Consider the following 22875-nt stretch of genomic DNA (forward strand, 5'->3'; position numbering starts at 1 on the left):
GTGCTCAAAATACATACACTCCTTCTCCTTCCCTCCCCCTCCCATCAATTGTTTCCTTGTGCGTTCACACTGCACCTCTCCTTCTCGTTCTAATATCGATTAAAATGCCCCTGCTTCTTGACTCACATTTGCGTATAAACCAGCGGACCCTAGTTCCAGTCGCGCGTAACGTCGAACGACCCGTCTGAAAAAAAATTGTTGCGACACGAGGACTTCCCAGGAGGTCACCCATCCGAGTACTACTCTCGCCCAAGTACGCTTAACTGCGGAGTTCTGATGGGATCCGGTGCATTAGTGGTGGTATGATCGCACCGGTTTAATTTCGCGCTGTAAATACATAAACTCCTTCTCCTTTCTTTCCCCTCCCGTCATTTGTTTCCTTGTGCGTGCGCACTGCACCTCCCGTGCTCGTTCTAATATAAAGTAAAATGCTACGGTGCCGTGACTCACATTTACGAATAAACCTGAGGACCATAATTCAAGTCGCGCGTATCGTCGAAAGAATCATCTGCAAAAAAATGAGTGCAACACGAGGACTTCCTAAGAAAATGGGTGAAATATAAGGACATCGCAGGAGGTCACCCATCCTAGTGCTACTCTCGCCCAAGCACCCTTAACTTGCGGAGTTCTGATAGAATCCGTTGCATTGGTGCTGGTATGATTGCTCATATTTCTATCTGCGCTGCAAATACATACATTTTTTCTCCCTCCATCCCCCCTCCCGTCATTTGTTTCCTTGTGCGTGCACTCTGCATCTCTCCTTCTCGTTCTAATATTGATTAAAATGCCCCTGCTTCTTGACTCACATTTGCGTATAAACCAGTGGACCCTAGTTCCAGTCGCGCGTAACATCGAACGACCCGTCTGAAAAAAAAAATTAGTGCAACAGAGGACTTCGCAAGAGGTCACCCATCCGAGTACTACTCTCGCACAAGCACACTTAACTGCGGAGTTCTGATGGGATCCAGTGCAATAGTGCTGGTATGATTGCACCTGTTTAATTTCGCGCTGCAAATACATAAACTCATTCCCCTTTCTTCCCCCTCCCGTCATTTGTTTCCTTGTGCGTGCGCACTACATCTCCCGTTCTCGTTCTAATATCAAGTAAAATGCTACAGCGTCGTGACTCACATTTGCGAATAAACTTGAGGACCATAATTCAAGTCGTGCGTAACGTCGAAAGAATCATATGCAAAAAGATGGGTGCAACACGAGGACCTCCAAAGAAAATGGGTGAAATATAAGGACTTCGCAGGAGGTCACCCATCCGAGTACATTTCTCGCCCAAGCACCCTTAACTGCGGAGTTCTGATAGAATCCGTTGCATTAGTGCTGGTATGATCCCTCATGTTTCATTCTGCACTGCAAATACATACATTCTTTCTCCTCCCATCCCCCCTCCCGTCATTTGTTTCCTTGTGCGTGCACTCTGCATCTCTCTTTCTCGTTCTAATATCAAGTAATATGCCCCGGCAACGTGACTCACCTTTGCAAATGAACCAGCGATTTATAATTCTATTTGCGCGTAACGTCGAACAACCCATCCGAAAAAAATATGTGCAACACGAGGGCTTCCCAAGTGGTCACCCATCCGAGTACTACTCTCGCCCAAGCACACTTAACTGCAGAGTTCTGATAGAATCCGTTGCATTAGTGCTGGTATGATCGAACCTGTTTAATTTCGCGCTGCAAATACATACACTCCTTCTCCTTTCTTCCCCCTCCCGTCATTTGTTTCCTTGTGCGTTCACACTTCACCTCTCATTCTCGTTCTAATATTGATTAAAATGCCCCTGCTTCTTGACTCACATTTGCGTATAAACCAGCGGACCCTAGTTCCAAACGCGCATAATGTCAAACGATCCATCTGAAAAAAAATTGGTACGATACGAGGACTTCCCAGGAGGTCACCCATCCGAGTACTAATCTCGCCCAAGCACACTTAACTGCGTAGTTCTGATGGGATCCGGTGCATTAGTGCTGGTATGATCGCACCCATTTAATTTGGCGCTGCAAATACATAAACTCCTTCTCCTTTCTTCCCCCTCCCGTCATTTGTTTCCTTGTGCGTGCGCACTGCACCTCCCGTGATCGTTCTAATATCAAGTAAAATGCTACGGTGCCGTGACTCACATTTGCGAATAAACCTGAGGACCATAATTCAAGTCGTGCGTATCGTCGAAAGAATCATCTGCAAAAAAATGGGTGCAACACGAGGACTTCCTAAGAAAATGGGTAAAATATAAGGACTTCGCATGAGGTCACCCATCCTAGTGCTACTCTCGCCCAAGCACCCTTAAGTTGCGAAGTTCTGATAGAATCCGTTACATTGGTGCTGGTATGATTCCTCATGTTTCATTCTGCGCTGCAAATACATACACTTTTTCTCCCTCCACCCCCCCTCCCGTCATTTGTTTCCTTGTGCGTGCACTCTGCATCTCTCTTTCTCGTTCTAATATCGATTAAAATGCCCCTTCTTCTTGACTCACATTTGCGTATAAACCAGTGGACCCTAGTTCCAGTCGCGCGTAACGTCGAACGACCCGTCTGAAAAAAAAATTAGTGCGACACGAGGACTTCCCAGGAGGTCTCCAATCCAAGTACTACTCTCGCCCAAGCACACTTAACTGCGGAGTTCTGATGGGATCCAGTGCATTAGTGCTGGTTTGATCGCACCTGTTTAATTTCGCGCTGCAAATACATAAACTCCTTATCCTTTCTTCCCCTTCCCGTCATTTGTTTCCTTGTGCGTGCGCACTGCACCTCTCGTTCTCGTTCAAATATCACGTAAAATGCCACGGCACCGTGACTCACATTTGCAAATAAATCTGCGGACCATAATTAAAGTCGCGCGTAACGTCGAACGACACATCTGGAAAAAAGAAAATGGGTGCAACACGAGAACTTCCCATGAGGTAACCCATCATTGTACTACTTTCGCCAAAGCACACTTAACTGCGGAGTTCTGATGGGATGCGGTGCATTTGTGCTGGTGTGACCGCACTTGTTTAATTTCGTGCTGAAAATACATACACTCCTTCTTCCCTCCCCCCTCCCATCATTTGTTTCCTTGTGCGTTCACTCTGCACCTCTCCTTCTCGTTCTAATATCCATTAAAATGCCCCTGCTTCTTGACTCACATTTGCGTATAAACCAGCGAAACATAGTTCCAGTCGCGCGTAACGTCGAACGACCCGTCTGAAAAAAAAATTAGTGCAACAAGAGGACTTCCCAGGAGGTCACCCATCTGAGTACTACTCTCGCCCAAGGACACTTAACTGCGGAGTTCTGATGGGATACAGTGCATTAGTGCTGGTAATAAATCGTAAGTGTGCTTGGGCGAGAGTAGTACTCGGATGGGTGACCTCTTGGGAAGTCCTCGTATCGCAACAATTTTTTTTCAGATGGGTCGTTCGACGTTACGCGCGACTGGAACTATGATCCGCTGGTTTATACGCAAATGTGAGTCAAGAATCAGGGGCATTTTAATCGATATTAGAACGAGAAGGAGAGGTGCAGTGTGAACGCACAAGGAAACAAATGATGGGAGAGGGGGAGGGAAGAAGGAGTGTATGTATTTTCAGCAAGAAATTAAACATGTGCGGTCACACAAGCACAAATGCACCGGATCCCATCAGAACTTCGCAGCTATGTGTGCTTTGGCGAAAGTAGTACAATGGTGGGTTACCTCCTGGGAAGTTCTCGTGTTGCACACATTTTTTTTTCAGATGTACCGTTCGACGTTACGCGCGACTTTAATTATGGTCCGCAGATTTATTCGCAAATGTGAGTCACGGCGCCGTGGCATTTTACTTGATATTTGAACGAGAACGAGAGGTACAGTGCGCACGCACAAGGAAACAAATGACGGGAGGGGGAAGAAAGGAGAAGGAGTTTATGTATTTGCAGCGCGGAATTAAACGAGTGGCATCATACCAGCATTGATGCACTGAATCCCATCAGAACTCTGCAGTTAAGTGTGCTTGGGCGAGAGTAGTACTCGGATGGGTGACCTCTTGGAAAATCCTCTTATCGCAACAATTTTTTTTCAGATGGGTCGTTCGACGTTACGCGCGACTGGAACTATGGTCCGCTGGTTTATACGCAAATATGAGTCAAGAATTAGGGACATTTGCAAAGATGAGTCACGGTGTCGGGGCATATTACTTGATATTAGAACGAGAATGAGAAATGCAGAGTGCACGCACAAGGAAACAAATGACGGGAGGGGGGATGGGAGAAGAAAGAGTTTATGTATTTGCAGTGCAGAATGAAACATGAGGGATCATACCAGCACTAATGCAATGGATTCTATCAGACCTCCGCAGTTAAGGGTGCTTGGACGAGAAAAGTACTCGGATGGGTGACCTCTTGCGAAGTCCTTATATTTCACCCATTTTCTTGGGAGGTCCTCGTGTTGCACCCATCTTTTTGCAGATGATTCTTTCGACTTTACGCGCCACTTGATTTATGGTCCGCAGGTTTATTCGCAAATGTGAGTCACGGCGCCGTGGCATTTTACTTGATATTAGAACGAGTACGGGAGGTGCAGTGCGCACGCACAAGGAAACAAATGACGGGAGGAGGAAGAACAGAGAAGGAGTGTATGTATTTAAAGTGCAAAATTAAACAAGTGGCATCATGCCAGCACTAATGCACTGGATCCCATCAGAACTCTGCAGTTAAGTGTGCTTGGGCGAGAGTAGTACTCGGATGGGTGACCTCTTGGGAAGTCCTTGTAGTGCAACAATTTTTTTTCAGATTGGTCGTTCGACGTTACGCGCGACTGGAACTATGGTCCGCTGGTTTATACGCAAATGTGAGTAAAGAATCAGGGGCATTTTAATCGATATTCGAACGAGAAGGAGAGGTGCAGAGTGAACGCACAAGGAAACAAATGATGGGAGGGGGGGAGGGAAGAATGAGTGTATGTATTTTCATCACGAAATTAAACAGGTGCGGTCACACCAGCACTAATGCACCGGATCCCATCAGAACTCCGCAGTTAAGTGTGCTTTGGCGAAAGTAGTACAATGATGGGTTACCTCCTAGGAAGTTCTCGTGTCGCACCCATTTTTTTTTTTTTCAGATGTGTCGTTCGACGTTACGCGCGACTTTAATTATGGTCCGCAGATTTATTTGCAAATGTGAGTCACGGCGCCGTGGCATTTTACGTGATATTTGAACGAGAACGAGAGGTGCAGTGCGCACGCACAAGGAAACAAATGACGGGAAGGGGAAGAAAGGATAAGGAGTTTATGTATTTGCAGCGCGAAATTAAACAGGTGCGATCATACCAGCACTACAGTCCCGGATCCCATCAGAACTCCGCAGTTAAGTGTGCTTGGGCGAGAGTAGTACTCGGATCGGTGACCACCTGGGAAGCCCTCGTATTGCACCTATTTTTTTTCAGATGGGTTGTTCGACATTACGCGCGAAGGGAGTTATAAACCGCTGGTTCATTTGTAAAGGTGAGTCACGGTGCCGGGGCATATTACTTGATATTAGAACGAGAAAGAGAGATGTAGAGTGCACGCAGAAGGAAACAAATGACGGGAGGGGGGATGGGAGGAGAAAGAGTGTATGTATTTGCAGTGCAGAATGAAACATGAAGGATCATACCAGCACTAATGCAACGGATTCTATCAGAACTCCGCAGTTAAGGGTGCTTGGGCGAGAAAAGTACTCAGATGGGTGACCTCCTGTGAAGTCCTTATATTTCACCCATTTTCTTGGGACGTCCTCGTGTTGCACCCATCTTTTTGCAGATGATTCTTTCGACGTTACGCGTGACTTGATTTATGGTCCGCAGGTTTATTCACAAATATGAGTCACGGCGCCGTGGCATTTTACTTGATATTAGAACGAGTACGGGAGGTGCAGTGCGCACGCACAAGGAAACAAATGACGGGAGGAGGAAGAAAAGAGAAGGACTGTATCTATTTGAAGCGCAAAATTAAACAAGTGGCATCATCCCAGCGCTAATGCACTGGATCCCATCAGAACCCTGCAGTTAAGTGTGTTTGGGCGAGAGTAGTACTCGGATGGATGACCTCTTGGGAAGTCCTCGTATCGCAACAATTTTTTTTCAGATGGGTCGTTTGACGTTACGCGCGATTGGAACTATGGTCCGCTCGTTTATACACAAATGTTAGTCAAAAATCAGGGGCATTTTAATCGATATTAGAACGAGAAGGAGAGGTGCAGTGCGAACGCACAAGGAAACAAATGATGGGAGGGGGGGAGGGAAGATGGAGTGCATGTATTTTCAGCACGAAATTAAACAGGTGCGGTCACACCAGCACAAATGCACCGGATCCCATCAGAACTCCGCAGTTAAGTGTGCTTTGGCGAAAGTAGTACAATGATGGGTTACCTCCTGGGAAGTTCTCGTGTCGCACCCATTTTCTTTTTTTCAGATGTGCCGTTCGACGTTAATTATGGTCCGCAGATTTATTCGCAAATGTGAGTCACGGCGCCGTGGCATTTTACTTGATATTTGAACGAGAACGAGAGGTGCAGTGCGCACGCACAAGGAAAAAAATGACGGGAGGGGGAAGAAAGGAGAAGGAGTTTATGTATTTGCAGTGCAGAATTTAATAGGTGCGATCATACCAGCACTAATGAACCGGATCCCATCAGAACTCCGCAGTTAAGTGTGTTTGGGCGAGAGTAGTACTCGGATGGGTGACCTCCTGGGAAGTCGTCGTGTCGCACCAATTTTTTTTCAGACGGGTCGTTCGACGTTACGCGCGACTGGAAATAATGTGGGTCAAGAAGCAGGGGCATTTTAATCGATATTAGAACGAGAAGGAGAGGTGCAGTGTGAACGCACAAGGAAACAAATGATGGGAGGGGAGGAGGGAAGAAGGAGTGTATGTATTTTCAGCTCGAAATTAAACAGGTGCGGTCACACCAGCACAAATGCACCGGATTTTATCAGAACTCCGCAGTTAAGTGTGCTTTGGCGAAAGTAGTACAATGATGGGTTACTTCCTGGGAAGTTTTCGTGTTGCACCCATTTTCTTTTTTTCAGATGTGTCGTTCGATGTTACACGCGACTTTAATTATGGTCTGCAGATTTATTCGCAAATGTGAGTCACGGCGCCGTGGCATTTTACTTGATATTTGAAAGAGAACGAGAGGTGCAGTGCGCACGCACAAGGAAACAAATGACGGGAGGGGGAAGTAAGGGGAAGGAGTTTATGTATTTGCAGCGCGAAATTAAACAGGTGCGATCATACCAGCACTAATGCATCGGATCCCACCAGAACTTCGCAGTTAAGTGTGCTTGCGTGAGAGTAGTACTTGGATGGGTGACCTCCTGGGAAGTCCTTGTGTCGCACTAATTTTTTTTTTCAGACGGGTCGTTCGAGGTTACACGCGACTGGAACTAGGGTCCACTAGTTTATATGCAAATGTGAGTCAAGAAGCAGGGGCATTTTAATCGATAGTAGAACGAGAAGGAGAGATGCAGAGTGCACGCACAAGGAAACAAATGACGGGAGGGGGGATGGAGGGAGAAAAAGTGTATGTATTTGCAGCGCAGAATGAAACATGACCACTCATACCAGCACCAATGCAACGGATTCTATCAGAACTCCGCAAGTTAAGGGTGCTTCGGCGAGAGTAGCTCTAGGATGGGTGACCTCCTGTGAAGTCCTTATATTTCACCCATTTTCTTAGGAAGTCCTCGTGTTGCACCTATTTTTTTACAGATGATTCTTTCGACGATACGCGCAACTTGAATTATGGTCCTCAGGTTTATTCGCAAATGTGAGTCACGGCACCGTAGCATTTTACTTGATATTAGAACGAGCACGGGAGGTGCAGTACGCACGCACAAGGAAACAAATGACGGGAGGGGGAAGAAAGGAGAAGGAGTTTATGTATTTGCAGCACGGAATTAAAAGGGTGCGATCACCAGCACTAATGCACCGGATCCCATCAGAACTCCGTAGTTAAGTGTGCTTGGGAGAGAGTAGTACTCGGATGGGTGACCTCTTGGGAAGTCCTCGTGTCGCACCAATTTTTTTTCAGACGGGTCGTTCGACGTTACGCGCGACTGGAATTAGGGTCCGCTGGTTTATACGCAAATGTGAGTCAAGAAGCAGGGGCATTGTAATCGATATTAGAACGAGAAGGAGAGGTGCAGTGTGAACGCACAAGGAAACAATTGATGGGAGGGGGAGGGAAGGAGAAGGAGTGTATGTATTTTCAGCACGAAATGAAACAGGTGCGATCATACCAGCACTAATGGAACGGATTCTATCAGAACTCCGTAGGTAAGGGTGCTTGGGCGAGAGTAGTACTAGCATGGGTTACCTCCTGCGAAGTCCTTATATTTCACCCATTTTCTTGTGAAGTTCTCGTGTTGTACCCATTTTCTTTTCTTCAGAAGTGTCGTTCGACGTTACGCGCGACTTTGATTATGGTCCGCAGATTTATTCGCAAATGTGAGTCACGGCGCCGTGGCATTTTACTTGATACTTGAACGAGAACGAGAGGTGCAGTGCGCACGCACAAGGAAACAAATGACTTGAGGGGGAAGAAAGGAGAAGGAGTTTATGTATTTACAGCGTGTAATTAAACAGGTGCGATCATACCATCACTAATGCACCGGATCTCATCAGAACTCTGCAGTTAAGTGTGCTTGGGCGGGAGTAGTACTCGGATGGGTGACCTCTTGGGAAATTCTCGTGTCGCACTAATTTTTTTTTTCAGACGGGTCGTTCGACGTTACGCGCGACTGGAACTAGGGTCCGCAGGTTTATACGCAAATGTGAGTCAAGAAGCAGGTGCATTTTAATCGATATTAGAACGTTAAGGAGAGATGCAAAGTGCACGCACAAAGAAACAAATGACGGGAGGGGGGATGAAGGGAGAAAAAGTGTATGTATTTGAAGCGCAGAATGAAACATGAGCAATCATACCAGCACCAATGCAACGGATTCTATCAGAACTCCGCAAGTTAAGGGTGCTTGGGCGAGAGTAGCACTAGGATGGGTGACCTCCTGCGAAGTCCTTATATTTCACCCATTTTCTGAGGAAGTTCTCGTGTTGCACCAATTTTTTTGCAGATGATTCTTTCGACGATACACGCGACTTGAATTATGGTCCTCAGGTTTATTCGCAAATGTGAGTCACGGCACCATAGCATTTTACTTGATATTAGAATGAGCACGGGAGGTGCAGTGCGCACGCACAAGGAAACAAATGATGGGAGGGGGAAGAAAGGAGAAGGAGTTTATGTATTTGCAGTGCTGAATTATACGGGTGCGATCATACCAGCACTAATGCACTGGATCCCATCAGAACTCCGCAGTTAAATGTGCTTGGGCGAGATTAGTACTCGGATGGGTGACCTCCTGGGAAGTCCTCGTGTCGCACCAATTTTTTTTCAGACGGGTCGTTTGACGTTACGCGCGACTGGAACTAGGGTCTGCTGGTTTATACGCAAATGTGAGTCAAGAAGCAGGGGCATTTTAATCGATATTAGAACGAGAATGAGAGGTGAAGTGTGAACGCACAACGAAACAAATGACGGGAGGGGGAAGAAAGGAGAAGGAGTTTATATATTTGCAGCGTTGAATTAAACGGGTGCGATCATACCAACACTAATGCCTTGGATCCCATCAGAACTCCGCAGTTAAGTGTGCTTGGGCGAGAGTAGTACTAGCGTGGGTTACCTCCTACGAAGTCCTTATATTTCACCCATTTTCTTGTGAAGTCCTCGTGTTGCACCCATTTGTTTGCATATGATTCTTTCGACATTACGCGCGACTTGAATTATGGTCCTCAGGTTTATTCGCAAATGTGAGTCATGACGCTGTAGCATTTTACTTGATATTAGAACGGGAGGTGTAGTGCGCAAGCACAAGGAAACAAATGACGGGAGGGGGGATGGGAGGAGAAAGAGTGTATGTATTTGCAGTGCAGAATGAAACACGAGGGATCATACCAGCACTAATGCAAAGGATTCTATCAGAACTCCGCAGTTAAGGGTGCTTGGGCGAGAAAAGTACTCGGATGGGTGACGTCCTGCGAAGTCCTTATATTTCACCAATTTTCTTGGGAGGTCCTCGTGTTGCACCCATCTTTTTGCAGATGATTCTTTCGACGTTACGCGCGACTTGATTTATGGTGACCTCCTGGGAAGTCCTCGTGTTGCACACATTTTTTTTCAGATGGGTCGCTCGACGTTACGCGCGAATGCAATTATAAACCGCTGGTTCATTCGCAAAGGTGAGTCACGATGCTAGGGCATTTTACTTGATATTAGAACGAGAAGGGGAGATGCAGAGTGCACGCACAAGGAAATAAATGACGGGAGAGGGGATGGAGGGAGAAATAGTGTACGTATTTGAAGCGCAGAATGAAACATGAGCGATCAAACCAGCACCAATGCAACGGATTCTATCAGAACTCTGCAAGTTAAGGGTGCTTGGGCGAGAGTAGCACTAGGATGGGTGACCTCATGCGAAGTCCTTATATTTCACCTATTTTCTTAGAAAGTCCTCGTGTTGCACCCATTTTTTTGCAGATGATTCTTTCGACGTTACGCGCTTCTTGAATTATGGTCCTCAGGTTTATTCGCAAATGTGAGTCACGGCACCGTAGCATTTTACTTGATATTAGAACGAGCACGGGAGGTGCAGTGCGCACGCACAAGGAAACAAATGACGGGAGGGAGAAGAAAGGAGAAGGAATTTATGTATTTGCAGCGCGGAATTAAACGGATGTGATCATACCAGCACTAATGCACCGGATCCCATCAGAACTCCGCAGTTAAGTGTGCTTGGGCGAGAGTAGTACTCGGATTGGTGACCACTTGAGAAGCCCTCGTGTTGCACCTATGCAACGGATTCTATCAGAACTCCGCAAGTTAAGGGTGCTTGGGCGAGAGTAGCTCTAGGATGGGTGACCTCCTGCGAAGTCCTTATATTTCACCCATTTTCTTAGGAAGTCCTCGTGTTGCACCCATTTTTTTGCAGATGATTCTTTCGATGTTACGCGCGACTTGAATTATGGTCCTCAGGTTTATTCGCAAATGTGAGTCACGGCGCAGTGGCATTTTACTTGATATTTGAATGAGAACGTGAGGTGCAGTGCGCACGCACAAGGAAACAAATGACGGGAGGGGGAAGAAAGGGGAATGAGTTTATGTATTTGCAGCGCAAAATTAAAGAGGTGCGATCATACCAGTACTAATGCACCGGATCCCATCAGAACTCCACAGTGAAGTGTGCTTGGGCGAGATTAGTACTCGGATGGGTGACCTCCTGGGAAGTCCTCGTGTCGCACCAATTTTTTTTCAGACGGGTCGTTCGACGTTACGCGCGTCTGGAACTAGGGTCTGCTGGTTTATACGCAAATGTGAGTCAAGAAGCAGGGGCATTTTAATCGATATTAGAACGAGAATGAGACGTGAAGTGTGAACGCACAAGGAAACAAATGACGGGAGGGGAAAGAAAGGAGAAGGAGTGTATGTATTTGCAGCGCGAAATTAAACAGGTACGATCATACCAGCACTAAAGCTCCGGATCCCATCAGAACTCCACAGCTATGTGTGTTTGGGCGAGGGTAGTACTCGGATGGGTGACCACTTGGGAAGCCCTCGTGTTTCACCTATTTTTTTCGGATGGGTTGTTCGACGTTACGCGCGAATGGAATTATAAACCGCTGGTTCATTTGCAAAGGTGAGTCACGGTGCCGGGGCATATTACTTGATATTAGAACGAGAAAGAGAGATGCAGTGTAGCACCCGGAAAGGAGGAGAAAAAAAAAAAAAAAAAAAAAAAAAAAAAAAAAAAAAAAAGAGGGCGGCCACGTCAGCAGCCACGTCAGCAGGCCCAGTCAGCAGTCCCGGCCAACCAGGGCCTGCCACGTGGCAAGACCGCGTCACTCCAAAAGGAGCCACGTTGGCGATCCGCGTGGGTGCGATCCGACGGCCCAGATCAATCACGCGATCGGACGGCCCAGATTCAATCGCACATACGGCCCAGATTCAATCAAAAACGAACGGCCCAGATTAAAACAAAATGAACGGCTGTGATCAAAAGGCAAGGGGTTATAAATAGAACCCCCACACCAGACCACAAACCCTAGCCGCCAGCCGCTCGCCGGAGAAGACGAACCAGAGGCCGACCGCCGCCACCCGCCGCCAGTCGCCGCCGCACCGGGGAAATTTCCGACCGCCGATCGAGGTAAATTTCATACCCCCGACTCGTTTTTCCCCACTGATTCCTCCTATGGCCAAATCGAAGCCGAAATCCCGGCCAAACGGCCGGAACACGCGGCCGAAGCCCAGCGGCGCCGCCGCGCCTCCTCTCGGTTTTTGCCTCCGACGAGGCCCTTCCCGGCCTCCGTTCGATGCAATTTTTATATCACCGTGATCACCATTCTTTTCTCTACAGGTTGACCGGAGCCGAATCACCAAAACACGAACCTCGCCGGAGAGCCGCTGCACCCGAGAGCGCTGCCGCCGGTAAGCTCCGTTTTTCCGTGATTTTTTGGCCCCCCGAGGGCCCTAGGGTTGTTTTCTGACAAGGATCAATGCGAGTGTGGCCGAATTCGGCCGAAAACGGCCGAAAACAGTCAACCCGAGGCGACTCGCCGCCGCCAGCGGCGGCGCCGTCGCCGGAGCACGGCGGAGCCGCCGTGCCGGAGTTGCGATTTGGTCCGAAAGGGGCCCTGGGCCTAATTTGGATTTTTTTTGGAACACGTGCAGGTACTGTTAGTGTGTTTCAGTTCCCCGGGAAAAATTCAGGGAAAATTAGGGAAGGCCTGCAGGCGCACTGTGAATCGTATTCGGATCTCGAAAACAAGTAAGGACCCCTCACCCTATTTCCTATCACGGTATTAAAGTTCAAAATGATAAAACGGTATTTCTTGAATTAACGCATGTGTGAAATTGCTTAAGGTTGCTAATGGAGCCCGAGTCTAGTGTGATAGATGATTTACTGTTATTTGGCCTGTTTTACAGCTTTAAATGCATTATGGGGTTTGATGTGTTCATTTTATAGTTTCGAATGCATATATTACTGTTTTATTAATTATGGGTTGAATGACTGAAGAACTGATACTGTATGTTGTCTGTTCGGCATGAATTACGATTTGCTTGTTTAAATGTGAATTGATGATGCTTATTGAGGAAAAAGGGAAATGAAAGATTGTATAGACTGATAATTGTATTATGGGGGTCAGCCTGACTAGATATCCTGGGAGATGGTGGACGGACCGGGTCCGTAGGGAACCCTACCGGGATTGTGGTCTCACATGCCGGACGGGGTATGGAGATCTTATGGTTTAGGCGCCCATACCGGACGGGGTATGGGGACGGCCCGTTTCACCCTCATACCGGACGGGGTATTGAGGTTTATGGTTTTGGCGCCCATACCGGACGGGGTATGGGGACGGCCCGTTTCACCCTCATACCGGACGGGGTATTGAGGTTCATGGTTTTGGCGCCCATACCGGACGGGGTATGGGGACGGCCCTGGAAACTGATTATGAATGTTAAAGGTTAACGGGTAGCGGGACCCCTATGGACCCCCACGGATACTAGTAGGCTGGTAAATGAGAAAAAGATATGTTGTACAATGATTGAATTACAAGAGGCGTGATAAGTGTTATGTTTTACAGCTTAGATTATTCGATGATTATGATGATGTTATTGTTTTTCTCATATTGTTTTCATAAATTCCACCAAGGTAAGTGGATGGTAAAAGTTTTATTATTGATCAAAGGTTTTATTGTAAATTATGCTCCATTGGTCTTTTGTGTTTTTCTACCCACCTTTACCTCCGTGACGGTGAGATATCGTGATGTTCTTACTGGGCTAGTGTAGCTCACTCCTTATTTAACCATTTCAGATCAGGAAGACATGGTTCCCGAGCCCGTTCCGCAGGAGGACGACGAAGGGGATACCTAGAGACTCTGTAGTCATACTCATAGTTTTATTTTCGAGTTTCTCTCTTAGTTAGTTTAATCTTTTATATTTTAAGTACGTTTCTGGTTTTTCGTGTAAGGGATGTTAACTGAAATTTTGATCTCGCTTCCGCATTTGATATATTTAAATACTTATTTCATTTTAATATTTACGGGGCCGTTACAGTTGGTATCAGAGCCGCATTTCCTCGGACCCATCCCTTACACAATAATGCCTTAGAGTAATACTCACCGATATATCGTTACCCAATCATTCCTTGTGAAAACGAGTACACGGGAATGAGGAGAGGAAGGCCCCCACTAAACCAAGCGGCCCAAGATAATTCGCTTCGGGAGGATTTAGACAGACTATTTGAGATGGTGGAGGCTCTCGTAGCTGCCCAGCAAAGGCAAGAGGAGAGAAGGGAGTTACCCGGACCTCCTCCGCTAGCGCAGGTTGAGCCCCCGCTACAGCAGGCTGATCCCGAGCCACCCCGGCAGGAGCCTGTTCCTCCACAGTACCACCCGGCGCCACAGCCGCGGTACGACCCTGTACCACAGCCACGGTACCAGCAGGCGCCGCCACAGCATATTCCAGTGCCCCCACCCCATCAGCAGGCGCCACCACAGGGTCCCCCAGTTCACCCTCAGCCGGCCCCAGTTCCTTTACCTCGGGACCCCGCTCCCTCCTTGATCGACCCCGGCTTCATAGAGAGGTTGTCTACAGGGCATGTGCCGTGGAGATAGCAGATAGAAAATTGAGGGTAGACCTGATAGGGTTAGACACAGGGGATTTTGATGTAATCCTAGGAATGGATTGGCTGGCGGCGTATCACGCCACCATAGACTGCTTTAATAAAAAGATTGTATTTAATCCTCCCAACGAGGAGCCATTTACAAGTTAATAAAATTATTCGGTACTGATTCTCCCTAATGACAAATTCTTTTCTTCTTAATTCCCAGTGCGTTGATATTGTATTTTCCCTAACTAGGTAAACCCAAGAAGGAAGTTTGTATCCAGGAGATTCCAGTAGTCCGAGACTTTCCAGACGTATTTCCGGATGAACTGCCCGGTCTACCAGGGGACAGAGAGGTCGAGTTCACCATAGACTTACAGCCAGGAACCCAACCCATCCCGGTAGCTCCTTACCGAATGAGCCGCATCGAAATGGAAGAGCTAAGGAAACAAATCACTGAGCTACAAAACAGTGGCTTCATTAGACACAGCATTTCCCCATGGGGTGCCGGGGTTACTTTTGCAAGGAAAGGAGATGGAACGTTGAGGCTGTGTATTGATTATAGAAGGATAAACAAGGTAACAATTAAAAACAAGTATCCTCTCCCCCGGATTGATGACCTTTTCGATCAGTTGCAGGGTGCACAGGTCTTTTCTAAAATAGATCTACGATCAGGTTACCATCAGGTAAAAGTGAGAGCAGAAGACATCCCCAAGACGGCATTCCGAACCAGGTACGGACACTATGAGTTCCTGGTTATGCCGTTTGGGCTAACCAACGCCCCGGCCATCTTTATGGATCTAATGAACAGAATCTTCAGAGAGTTCTTGGATAAATTTGTCATCGTGTTCATCGATGATATCCTAATCTACTCAAAAAGTAGAGAAGAACATGCTCATCATCTTGCCCAAGTCCTCCAGGTACTCAGGGAAAAGAAGTTGTATGCAAAGTTGAGCAAGTGTGGATTTTGGCTCGAGCAAACCGCCTTCCTAGGACATGTTATATCGAAGGAAGGGGTGTCGGTGAACCCCGAAAAGGTTGAAGCGGTACTTGGTTGGAAAAGGCTGACAACAGTTAAGGAAATTCGCAGTTTCCTAGGGATGGCGGGTTATTACCGCCGGTTTGTCGAAGGGTTCTCCAGTCTAGCGGCCCCTCTAACCCGACTCACAAAGAAGAATGCAAAGTTTGATTGGAATGAGAACTGCGAAAGGAGTTTTTCAGAATTGAAGAAGCGACTGACTACTGCACCCGTGCTGGCTCTACCGAGCGGATCAGGAGGGTATACAGTTTATAGTGATGCCTCCTATCTGGGCCTGGGTTGTGTCCTGATGCAGCATGGAAAGGTTATAGCATATGGGTCTAGACAGCTAAAGGATCATGAGAAGAACTATCCTACCCATGACTTGGAGCTTGCCGCAATCATACACGCCTTGAAAATCTGGCGCCATTATTTGTATGGAGAGACCTTTCAGATCTACACCGATCATAAGAGTTTGAAGCACATCTTCACTCAGAAGGATCTCAACATGCGTCAGAGAAGGTGGATGGAACTCCTCAAGGACTATGATTGTGACATCCTATACCATCCAGGTAAGGGCAACGTAGTAGCCGATGCCCTCAGCAGGAAGAGTGCAGGCACCCTAGCCCATCTGATGGTTTCGGAATGCAGGTCCATTGGGGCTACGCAGCAGGTTCGACTGCAAGATCTGAAAAGGGCCACATGTTTGAGCCACCTAGCAGTCCAACCCGAGTTAATCCAAAGAATAAAGGAAGCCCAGTCAATCGACCCCGCCCTAGTAAACCGCAAGAAGGATGCAGAACAGGGAGTGAACTCAGAATTTCAGATCTCTGCCGACGGATTGATTCGTTTCAAGGACAGAATGTGTGTCCCAGACGACAATGAATTAAAAAGAGACATCATGACAGAGTCCCATAGTTCAAGATTCGCCATGCATCCAGGAAGTACAAAAATGTACCAAACTATGCGACCCCGATTCTGGTGGAATGGGATGAAGAGAGATATAGCCGACTTCGTATCTAAGTGCTTGGTATGTCAGCAGGTCAAAGCAGAACATCAACGCCCAGGGGGGTTGCTTCAGCCCTTACCGATTCCAGAATGGAAGTGGGAACACATCACCATGGACTTCGTATCGGGACTACCCAAGGCACGATCGGGACACGATGCCATATGGGTAATTGTTGACCGACTCACTAAGTCTTCCCACTTCCTGGCCATCAGAATGACTGATTCGTTGGACAAGTTGGCAAGAATGTATGTCCGGGAAATAGTCAGACTGCATGGGGTCCCAGTAACAGTGGTATCCGACAGGGATCCCAGATTCACTTCTCGGTTTTGGAATAGTTTCCAGCAAGCTATGGGAACAAAGCTGTCCCTCAGTACTGCCTTCCACCCCCAAACCGATGGACAATCAGAGAGGACAATCCGTACGCTGGAGGATATGCTCCGAGCTTGTGTCCTTGACTCCGGAGGCCATTGGGACGACCACCTACCCCTGATAGAGTTTGCCTACAACAACAGTTACCAAGCAAGCATCGGCATGGCCCCATACGAGGCGCTATACGGTCGCCCGTGCAGGTCACCGATTTGTTGGGAGGAAGTGGGCGATAGAAGATTGTTTGGCCCGGATTTGGTGGAAGAAACCACGTCCAAGATAGTTAAGATCAAGAAGAACATCCAGACGGCTCAGAGTAGGCAAAAGAGTTATGCTGATACCCGGAGGAGAGACCTGGCCTTTGAGAAAGGTGACCGGGTGTTTCTTAAAGTCACCCCCTTCAAGGGAATTAGTAGGTTCGGCAGAAGGGGAAAATTAAACCCCAGATACATTGGACCCTTTGAAATCTTAGACAAGATTGGTACCACTGCCTACAGACTTGCACTGCCCCCTGAGCTCTCCCGGGTTCACAATGTGTTTCATGTATCTATGCTGCGCAAGTACAATCCGGACCCTTCTCATGTCGTGGCTCATGAACCGCTTTCACTCCGAGAGGACTTGTCTTATGAAGAAGTACCGGTCAGTATCACAGACCGAGAAAGCAGAATACTCCGTAACCGGGAAATATCATTTGTAAAAGTCTTGTGGCAGAACCACACGCCTAGGGAGGCGACTTGGGAGCTGGAATCAGAATTTAGGGCCCAATATCCTCATCTGTTTGATCAAGAGTAATGAGGCAAATTTGGGGACCAAATTTCTTTATGGGGGGGAGAGTTGTAGCACCCGGAAAGGAGGAGAAAAAAAAAAAAAAAAAAAAAAAAAAAAAAAAAAGAGGGCGGCCACGTCAGCAGCCACGTCAGCAGGCCCAGTCAGCAGTCCCGGCCAACCAGGGCCTGCCACGTGGCAAGACCGCGTCACTCCAAAAGGAGCCACGTTGGCGATCCGCGTGGGTGCGATCCGACGGCCCAGATCAATCACGCGATCGGACGGCCCAGATTCAATCGCACATACGGCCCAGATTCAATCAAAAACGAACGGCCCAGATTAAAACAAAATGAACGGCTGTGATCAAAAGGCAAGGGGTTATAAATAGAACCCCCACACCAGACCACAAACCCTAGCCGCCAGCCGCTCGCCGGAGAAGACGAACCAGAGGCCGACCGCCGCCACCCGCCGCCAGTCGCCGCCGCACCGGGGAAATTTCCGACCGCCGATCGAGGTAAATTTCATACCCCCGACTCGTTTTTCCCCACTGATTCCTCCTATGGCCAAATCGAAGCCGAAATCCCGGCCAAACGGCCGGAACACGCGGCCGAAGCCCAGCGGCGCCGCCGCGCCTCCTCTCGGTTTTTGCCTCCGACGAGGCCCTTCCCGGCCTCCGTTCGATGCAATTTTTATATCACCGTGATCACCATTCTTTTCTCTACAGGTTGACCGGAGCCGAATCACCAAAACACGAACCTCGCCGGAGAGCCGCTGCACCCGAGAGCGCTGCCGCCGGTAAGCTCCGTTTTTCCGTGATTTTTTGGCCCCCCGAGGGCCCTAGGGTTGTTTTCTGACAAGGATCAATGCGAGTGTGGCCGAATTCGGCCGAAAACGGCCGAAAACAGTCAACCCGAGGCGACTCGCCGCCGCCAGCGGCGGCGCCGTCGCCGGAGCACGGCGGAGCCGCCGTGCCGGAGTTGCGATTTGGTCCGAAAGGGGCCCTGGGCCTAATTTGGATTTTTTTTGGAACACGTGCAGGTACTGTTAGTGTGTTTCAGTTCCCCGGAAAAAATTCAGGGAAAATTAGGGAAGGCCTGCAGGCGCACTGTGAATCGTATTCGGATCTCGAAAACAAGTAAGGACCCCTCACCCTATTTCCTATCACGGTATTAAAGTTCAAAATGATAAAACGGTATTTCTTGAATTAACGCATGTGTGAAATTGCTTAAGGTTGCTAATGGAGCCCGAGTCTAGTGTGATAGATGATTTACTGTTATTTGGCCTGTTTTACAGCTTTAAATGCATTATGGGGTTTGATGTGTTCATTTTATAGTTTCGAATGCATATATTACTGTTTTATTAATTATGGGTTGAATGACTGAAGAACTGATACTGTATGTTGTCTGTTCGGCATGAATTACGATTTGCTTGTTTAAATGTGAATTGATGATGCTTATTGAGGAAAAAGGGAAATGAAAGATTGTATAGACTGATAATTGTATTATGGGGGTCAGCCTGACTAGATATCCTGGGAGATGGTGGACGGACCGGGTCCGTAGGGAACCCTACCGGGATTGTGGTCTCACATGCCGGACGGGGTATGGAGATCTTATGGTTTAGGCGCCCATACCGGACGGGGTATGGGGACGGCCCGTTTCACCCTCATACCGGACGGGGTATTGAGGTTTATGGTTTTGGCGCCCATACCGGACGGGGTATGGGGACGGCCCGTTTCACCCTCATACCGGACGGGGTATTGAGGTTCATGGTTTTGGCGCCCATACCGGACGGGGTATGGGGACGGCCCTGGAAACTGATTATGAATGTTAAAGGTTAACGGGTAGCGGGACCCCTATGGACCCCCACGGATACTAGTAGGCTGGTAAATGAGAAAAAGATATGTTGTACAATGATTGAATTACAAGAGGCGTGATAAGTGTTATGTTTTACAGCTTAGATTATTCGATGATTATGATGATGTTATTGTTTTTCTCATATTGTTTTCATAAATTCCACCAAGGTAAGTGGATGGTAAAAGTTTTATTATTGATCAAAGGTTTTATTGTAAATTATGCTCCATTGGTCTTTTGTGTTTTTCTACCCACCTTTACCTCCGTGACGGTGAGATATCGTGATGTTCTTACTGGGCTAGTGTAGCTCACTCCTTATTTAACCATTTCAGATCAGGAAGACATGGTTCCCGAGCCCGTTCCGCAGGAGGACGACGAAGGGGATACCTAGAGACTCTGTAGTCATACTCATAGTTTTATTTTCGAGTTTCTCTCTTAGTTAGTTTAATCTTTTATATTTTAAGTACGTTTCTGGTTTTTCGTGTAAGGGATGTTAACTGAAATTTTGATCTCGCTTCCGCATTTGATATATTTAAATACTTATTTCATTTTAATATTTACGGGGCCGTTACATGCAGAGTGCACGCACAAGGAAACAAATGACGGGAGGGGGGATGGGAGGAGAAATAGTGTATGTATTTGCAGTGCAGAATGAAACATGAGGGATCATACCAGCACTAATGCAACAGATTCTATCAGAACTCCGCAGTTAAGGGTGCTTGGGCGAGAAAAGTACTCGGATGGGTGACCTCCTGCGAAGTCCTTATATTTCACCCATTTTCTTGGGAGGTCGTCGTGTTGCACCCATCTTTTTGCAGATGATTCTTTCGACGTTACGCGCGACTTGATTTATGGTCCGCAGGTTTATTCGCAAATGTGAGTCACGCCGCCGTGGCATTTTACTTGATATTAGAACGAGTACGGGAGGTGCAGTGCGCATGCACAAGGAAACAAATGACGGGAGGAGGAAGAAAAGAGAAGGAGTGTATGTATTTGAAGCGCAAAATTAAACAAGTGGCATCATACCAGCACTAATGCACTGGATCCCATCAGAACTCTGTAATTAAGCGTGCTTGGGCAAGAGTAGTACTCGGATGGATGACCTCTTGGGAAGTCCTCGTATCGCAACAATTTTTTTTCAGATGGGTCGTTCGACGTTACGCACGACTGGAACTATGGTCCGCTGGTTTATACGCAAATGTGAGTCAAGAAGTAGGGGGATTTTAATCGATATTAGAACGAGAATGAGACGTGAAGTGTGAACGCACAAGGAAACAAATGACGGGAGGAGAAAGAAAGGAGAAGGAGTGTATGTATTTGCAGCGCGAAATTAAACAGGTGCGATCATACCAGCACTAAAGCTCCGGATCCCATCAGAACTCCACAACTAAGTGTGCTTGGGCGAGGGTAGTACTCGGATGGGTGACCACCTGGGAAGCCCTCGTGTTGTACCTATTATTTTTTGGATGGGTTGTTCGACGTTACGCGCGAATGGAATTATAAACCGCTGGTTCATTTGCAAAGGTGAGTCACGGTGCCGGGGCATATTACTTGATATTAGAACGAGAAAGAGAGATGCAGAGTGCACGCACAAGGAAACAAATGACGGGAGGGGGAAGAAAGGAGAAGGAGTTTATGTATTTGCAGCGCGAAATTAAACGGGTGCGATCATACCAGCAGTAATGCACCGGATCCCATCAGAACTCCGCAGTTAAGTGTGCTTGGGCGAGAGTAGTACTCGGATGGGTGACCTCTTGGGAAGTCCTTGTGTCGCACCAATTTTTTTTCAGACGGGTCGTTCGACGTTATGCGCGACTGGAACTAGTGTCCGCTGGTTTATACGCAAATCTGAATCAAGAAGCAGGGGCATTTTAATCGATATTAGAACGAGAAGGAGAGGTGTAGTGTGAATGCACAAGGAAACAATTGATGGGGGGGGGAGGGAAGGAGAAAAAGTGTATGTATTTGCAGCGCAGAATGAAACAGGTGCGATCATACCAGCACTAATGCAACGGATTCTATCAGAACTCCGTAGGTAAGGGTGCTTGGGCGAGAGTAGCAATAGCATGGGTTACCTCCTGCGAAGTCCTTATATTTCACCCATTTTCTTGTGAAGTCCTCGTCTTACACCCATTTTTTTGCAGATGATTCTTTCGACGTTACGCGCGACTTGAATTATGGTCCTCAGGTTTATTCGCAAATGTGAGTCACGGCGCTGTAGCATTTTACTTGATATTAGAACGAGAACGGGAGGTTTAGCGCGCACAAATAAGGAAACAAATGACAGGAGGGGGAAGAAAAGAGAAGAAGTGTATGTATTTGCAGCGCGAAACTAAACAGGTGCGATCATACCAAGCACAAGGAAACAGGGGCATTTTAATCGATATTAGAACGAGAAGGAGAGATGCAGAGTGCACGCACAAGGAAACAAATGACGGGAGGGAAGATGGAGGGAGAAAAAGTGTATGTATTTGCAGCGCAGAATGAAACATGAGCAATCATACCAGCAGCGATGCAACGGATTCTATCAGAACTCCACAAGTTAAGGGTGCTTGGGCGAGAGTAGCACTAGGATGGGTGACCTCCTGCGAAGTCCTTATATTTCACCCATTTTCTTAGGAAGTCCTCGTGTTGCACCCATTTTTTTGCAGATGATTCTTTCAACGATACGCGCGACTTGAATTATGGTCCTCAAATTTATTCGCAAATGTGAGTCACGGTACCTTAGCATTTTACTTGATATTAGAACGAGCACGGGAGGTGCAGTGCGCACGCACAAGGAAACAAATGACGGGAGGGGAAAGAAAGGAGAATGAGTTTATGTATTTGCAGCGCGAAATTAAAGGGGTGCGATCATACCAGCAGTAATGCGCCGGATCCCATCAGAACTCCGCAGTTAAGTGTGCTTGGGCGAGAGTAGTACTCGGATTGGTGACCTCCGGGGAAGTCCTCGTGTCGCACCAATTTTTTTTCAGACGGGTCGTTCGACGTTACGCGCGGCTGGAACAAGGGTCCGCTTGTTTATACGCAAATGTGAGTCAAGAAGCAGGGGTATTTTAATCGATATTAGAACAGGAAGGAGAGGTGCAGTGTGAACGCACAAGGAAACAATTGATGGGAGGGGGAGGGAAGGAGAAGGAGTGTATGTATTTTCAGCACGAAATGAAACAGGTGCGATCATACCAGCACTAACGCAACGGA

General features: G+C 47.5%; 2 non-coding genes and 23 pseudogenes across 2 annotated transcripts; 19 read left to right on the forward strand and 6 right to left on the reverse strand.

Moving 5' to 3' along the window:
- Positions 1 to 195: 195 nt before the first annotated feature.
- LOC148265415 (5S ribosomal RNA) lies at positions 196 to 314 on the reverse strand (annotated as a pseudogene).
- Positions 315 to 877: 563 nt separating this feature from the next.
- LOC148265416 (5S ribosomal RNA) lies at positions 878 to 995 on the reverse strand (annotated as a pseudogene).
- Positions 996 to 1554: 559 nt separating this feature from the next.
- On the reverse strand, positions 1555 to 1673 carry LOC148265417 (5S ribosomal RNA; annotated as a pseudogene).
- A 205-nt stretch (positions 1674 to 1878) lies between these two features.
- Positions 1879 to 1997, reverse strand: LOC148265418 (5S ribosomal RNA; annotated as a pseudogene).
- A 562-nt stretch (positions 1998 to 2559) lies between these two features.
- LOC148265419 (5S ribosomal RNA) lies at positions 2560 to 2678 on the reverse strand (annotated as a pseudogene).
- A 209-nt stretch (positions 2679 to 2887) lies between these two features.
- LOC148265420 (5S ribosomal RNA) lies at positions 2888 to 3006 on the reverse strand (annotated as a pseudogene).
- Positions 3007 to 3597: 591 nt separating this feature from the next.
- Positions 3598 to 3716, forward strand: LOC148265421 (5S ribosomal RNA; annotated as a pseudogene).
- A 915-nt stretch (positions 3717 to 4631) lies between these two features.
- On the forward strand, positions 4632 to 4751 carry LOC148265422 (5S ribosomal RNA; annotated as a pseudogene).
- Positions 4752 to 4954: 203 nt separating this feature from the next.
- LOC148265423 (5S ribosomal RNA) lies at positions 4955 to 5073 on the forward strand (annotated as a pseudogene).
- Positions 5074 to 5283: 210 nt separating this feature from the next.
- On the forward strand, positions 5284 to 5402 carry LOC148265424 (5S ribosomal RNA; annotated as a pseudogene).
- Positions 5403 to 6285: 883 nt separating this feature from the next.
- Positions 6286 to 6404, forward strand: LOC148265425 (5S ribosomal RNA; annotated as a pseudogene).
- Positions 6405 to 6601: 197 nt separating this feature from the next.
- LOC148265426 (5S ribosomal RNA) lies at positions 6602 to 6720 on the forward strand (annotated as a pseudogene).
- Positions 6721 to 6902: 182 nt separating this feature from the next.
- On the forward strand, positions 6903 to 7021 carry LOC148265427 (5S ribosomal RNA; annotated as a pseudogene).
- Positions 7022 to 7230: 209 nt separating this feature from the next.
- LOC148265428 (5S ribosomal RNA) lies at positions 7231 to 7349 on the forward strand (annotated as a pseudogene).
- A 563-nt stretch (positions 7350 to 7912) lies between these two features.
- LOC148265429 (5S ribosomal RNA) lies at positions 7913 to 8029 on the forward strand (annotated as a pseudogene).
- Positions 8030 to 8592: 563 nt separating this feature from the next.
- Positions 8593 to 8711, forward strand: LOC148265430 (5S ribosomal RNA; annotated as a pseudogene).
- Positions 8712 to 9274: 563 nt separating this feature from the next.
- On the forward strand, positions 9275 to 9393 carry LOC148265431 (5S ribosomal RNA). The gene has a single exon (XR_015819911.1). It is a non-coding gene; the product is annotated as a 5S ribosomal RNA (ribosomal RNA).
- Positions 9394 to 9598: 205 nt separating this feature from the next.
- Positions 9599 to 9717, forward strand: LOC148265432 (5S ribosomal RNA; annotated as a pseudogene).
- Positions 9718 to 10737: 1020 nt separating this feature from the next.
- LOC148265433 (5S ribosomal RNA) lies at positions 10738 to 10856 on the forward strand (annotated as a pseudogene).
- A 332-nt stretch (positions 10857 to 11188) lies between these two features.
- Positions 11189 to 11307, forward strand: LOC148265434 (5S ribosomal RNA; annotated as a pseudogene).
- Positions 11308 to 11512: 205 nt separating this feature from the next.
- LOC148265435 (5S ribosomal RNA) lies at positions 11513 to 11631 on the forward strand (annotated as a pseudogene).
- A 9056-nt stretch (positions 11632 to 20687) lies between these two features.
- LOC148265436 (5S ribosomal RNA) lies at positions 20688 to 20805 on the forward strand (annotated as a pseudogene).
- Positions 20806 to 21010: 205 nt separating this feature from the next.
- On the forward strand, positions 21011 to 21129 carry LOC148265437 (5S ribosomal RNA; annotated as a pseudogene).
- A 205-nt stretch (positions 21130 to 21334) lies between these two features.
- LOC148265438 (5S ribosomal RNA) lies at positions 21335 to 21453 on the forward strand. The gene has a single exon (XR_015820358.1). It is a non-coding gene; the product is annotated as a 5S ribosomal RNA (ribosomal RNA).
- Positions 21454 to 22519: 1066 nt separating this feature from the next.
- On the forward strand, positions 22520 to 22638 carry LOC148265439 (5S ribosomal RNA; annotated as a pseudogene).
- Positions 22639 to 22875: the final 237 nt, after the last annotated feature.

The sequence above is a fragment of the Carica papaya genome, chromosome 5 (assembly GCF_054855325.1).
Source record: "Carica papaya isolate Zhongbai chromosome 5, ASM5485532v1, whole genome shotgun sequence".
Lineage (NCBI taxonomy): Eukaryota > Viridiplantae > Streptophyta > Magnoliopsida > Brassicales > Caricaceae > Carica > Carica papaya.